The 4,090-nt window shown below is 39.4% G+C and overlaps 1 pseudogene across 1 annotated transcript; it reads left to right on the top strand.

The window, feature by feature from the left end:
• Window positions 1-1,067: 1,067 nt before the first annotated feature.
• Window positions 1,068-1,709, top strand: LOC308415483 (high mobility group protein B1-like; annotated as a pseudogene). Its single transcript has one exon. The product of its transcript is annotated as a high mobility group protein B1-like (transcript).
• The last annotated feature ends 2,381 nt before the right edge of the window (window positions 1,710-4,090 follow it).

Here is a 4,090-nt window from a genome sequence, read left to right as displayed (position 1 = left end):
TAAGAAGCTCCTCGGCATTTTAAACTAAAAGGAAAAAATACAAATATTTGCAGAGTTATTAACAATACATTTTTCTATCCTATTTTTCACTTTTGTTGAAAATGTAAATTACAGAAGTAATAATGGGGGCAGGTGAGCTGGCTTAGTAGTTAAAGATACTTTCTGTCCATCCTGATGATCCGAAAACAATGCCCACAACCACACAGTAGGAGGAGAAAAAAAATTCAAAAAAGCTGTCTTCTAACCTTCACACATATTGCATGCATGCACATACACGTGCAGTTACCCACTTGCAAAATAAATAAAAAACAAATTATAATGCAGACTTACTCTAATTAAATAATGAAAGTTATTCCTATGAATCATTTAAGTGTTGAATGAATTCTAGGAAAAAAAGCAGGCAATGTGGCTCTCAAGGTTTTTGCCTTTGGCAATCTTCATAACCTAGTCATGCTAGATTTCACAGCTATTTGATTCAACTGGATACAAATTTACAAGTTCATTTAGGTCTTTGAATTTTGAAAAATCAAAGAGCTCAACTTCTTGAAACTCCATTTTAACAGAGTCTAAGTCCACGATTCTTTGTTCTGCAAGTTTCCACCTCCTCCACCCTGAGCACGCCCTTTTCCATACCTGGAAGTTTACACACTTCAATTCTTTTTTTCTTCAGTTAAATTACAAAGTCCTTGTACATGGCTTTATAGAACTACCAACAGCATCACTACTTCGAAGCACAGTATGAACTTAATGAGTAAATTTAGGAACAGGAAATCAAATAATAAATATGAAACATCACTTGATTTCTCCAGCTACAAAACCAGTTTATGCGAGTGCTATTAAATGAAAGCTTTTGTTTCCTCAACACAGATTTGTCAGCTTCGGTGGTGAGCCATTGCCTTCATCAAAAGCCCTTCAATCGGGTTCAGACCATGAAGTTATGTTAGACATTGATAAGAAATTCAAAGCAGATTGCAGTACATTGAGCTCCATAGAGACAGCGCCGGGGCAAGCAAAAGCCGGACGAGCACTGGGCGACTCTGCGCCTCGCGGAGGAAAATCAACTAAACATGGGCAAAGGAGGTCCTAAGAAGCCGAGAGGCAAAGTGTCCTCATATGCATTCTTTGTGCAAACCTGCCGGGAGGAGCACAAGAAGCACCCGGATGCTTCTGTCAACTTCTCAGAGTTCTCCAAGAAGTGCTCAGAGAGGTGGAAGACCATGTCTGCTAAAGAAAAGGGGAAATTTGAAGATATGGCAAAGGCTGACAAGGCTCGTTATGAAAAAGAAATGAAAACCTACATCCCCCCAAAAGGGGAGACCAAAAAGAAGTTCAAGGACCCCAATGCACCCAAGAGGCCTCCTTCGGCCTTCTTCTTGTTCTGTTCTGAGTACCGCCCAAAAATCAAACGTGAGCATCCTGGCTTATCCATTGGTGATGTCGCAAAGAAACTAGGGCAGATGTGGAACAACACTGCCGTGGATGACAAGCAGCCCTAGGAGAAGAAGGCCGCCAAGCTGAAGGAGAAGTACGAAAAGGATATTGCTGCCTACAGAGCTAAAGGAAAACCTGATGCAGTGAAAAAGGGGGTGGTCAAGGCTGAAAAGAGCAAGAAAAAGAAGGAAGAGGAAGATGATGAGGAGGATGAAGAAGATGAGGAATAGGAGGAAGAAGAGGAAGACAAAGATGAAGAAGATGATGATGATGAATAAATTGGTTCTAGCACAGTTTCTTCTTGTCTATAAAGCATTCAACCCGCACACGACTCACTCCTTAAAAAAAATTGAAGTGTAAAAAAAGAAAAAAAAAGGAAATTCAAAGCAGCATGTGCACCTCTCTGGGACCTACATTAGATGTGCTTCTCAAAAAATAGGTCATTCTACCACTTTTTCAAAGAGTTGGACTGCTTACTTCAGGAAATCTCATTCAAATTTTTCTCACATACACTATAGCTCCATTTAAAACAAACAAAACAAATAAAAAACACATTAAACAAAACTGCAGCACAGCAGACAGCAAAACACCTTAAATAAACCCTTAGATTTTTTCAAGTTATCTCCTAAATTGCATACACCATAATTCTATTCACTAAGAGCCACACTCCTCTGCAACTCCCAAAGCTTGCTCAGTCAGCTGTGCTGCAGACCTTGAGTGTATTAAGAAACTCACCTATCACCCATCTCTAGTCACATCTAAGATTGTTTCTTAAGCTCCCAAGAACATATCTAAAGTTTGCTTTACTTTAAAACTAACATGCCAAGAAATCCGGAAGTTTTTCAGAAGAGTCAGATTGTATCTGTAAGTACCTGATTTTACCAAACATGCATGACTCCAAATCTAAGAGCTATAATCTAAGCATCACCGGTTCAAACCCAGAGGGATACCCAGGATGACACCTCTTATCTGAGAGTACAGTTTGAAGTCAAGGCTCAGTCTGGACTGTTTCAGGCTTTGCAGTTTACTTTATAAACCAGCAATAAACTCTGGCTGATCTCAGACTAGCACCAATGATGTCGGTTGGAGCCTTCTGGGATTTATGAATCCAATAGCTCCCAAGATGCAAATTAAGGTGAATAATTCCTCTACTCACATCCTCGGGTGATGGAATGAGTAGGCTAAAGAAATGCTTCTTCAAGTAGAGATTAAAAGATTCTGCTAGCTCTCAGGTAGCAGAATTTCATCCCAGGCACTCCACTTTCTAGACCCTGAGACCCTCGCTGGGTGTCAGCAGTAGTACTCACATGCTTTGCACTGAGCTAAAGGATATGCAGAATTTCCAAGTGGAAAACCAACTTGAACTCAGCACCAAAATGTGGGTCAAAATGGAGCATGGATACACTAATGTTTTATTATTAATAGAAAACTTATTTTTCACAACAATGCCAAGGCATCAGATAAACAGGACAGCCACTAATGAGGCTTTAATGGTAAAAGCAAGCTCAGCAACTTTATTTCCGAGGAGCTTGTTGTGTGCATTATAAAGAGAACACAATGATTAGTAGCTGTGTATAAAAAGGGTAGTAAGTTTTAAAAGCATTAAGCAAGCTGAGACAGAGAGGGAGCCCATGGTGAAAGAAGAAAAGCCAAAGGTCATTCTCAGACTTGTACATGTATGCTGTGGCTTCTGTGGCTGGTGGGTACAGATGAACACAGATAGTTGAAAGAAAATGAATAAGCAAGGAATGACACAGCATAAAGTAATTTAAGAGATTATAATATCCATGTAACATTTCTAAGACAGTCAGCCACATTGGTGAGAGCCAGAAGAGCCATCACAGGACAGGTGGGATCTTCTCACCCAATCATTTTTAGTTGTTCAGTGTCACTTTTGGGAAAGCAGATAATGACAGTGTGTAGGTGTGTAATGTTTATCATTTGCAGAACATAAATTAATATAATCATCTAATTAGTGCTCTGTAGATTTTTCTGTGCATTCATTGTACTAATGTTTCAGTCATCCTTCCTAAGAAATGAGGCATAGTGTTTAAAGGCAGCAAAAAAGGAAGAGTTTGGGTTGGAGGACAAAATTTACCGTGTCTAGGAGAATGCCACAAAAATTCTGAAGTCATGATCCCAGTCAGAAATTGGTACTTTCCTGCAAAGTTATAGAACTGTAATACCCAAAAATAACCTGTAAGCCCTATCTACCCAAAGATCAGGTAACTTCATGGAATGCAGGGAGTTGTAGTTCCTGAAATAACAAAGCCTTGTGGTAAAGTATGGTAGCCTATAGGTAGTCCCTATAAACCCCTGTAGCTCATGACTCAGGGTCATTCCAGCTAGGAATTGCCAGGAAATGGTCCTAACCAATGTCCATCTTTTGATCAGTATTTATACTGATTTATAAAATTTATCATTTTATAAATTTATAAAAATTTAATAAAGATTGCTTTAAATTTGGCCCCAAATGATAGAATTGGTTTTACTCTGGCAAATCTCAGGATTAAGGGAACTACAACAGAATACTTGCTAAAGTCAAAAAAGCCTTTTGGATGCCAAACATTAACAGTGTGTGGATTTGGGGAGATTTCCACCACAGTCCCTAGGGGACTTGTTGGAAGTACCATGTTACCTCTGGCCCTCATTACAGGTG

Source organism: Micromys minutus, assembly GCF_963924665.1.
Source record: "Micromys minutus genome assembly, chromosome: X".
Classification (NCBI taxonomy): Eukaryota; Metazoa; Chordata; class Mammalia; order Rodentia; family Muridae; genus Micromys; species Micromys minutus.
The sequence above is the reverse complement of the archived record's forward strand: the minus strand, read 5'-3'. Positions and strand labels throughout refer to the sequence as shown.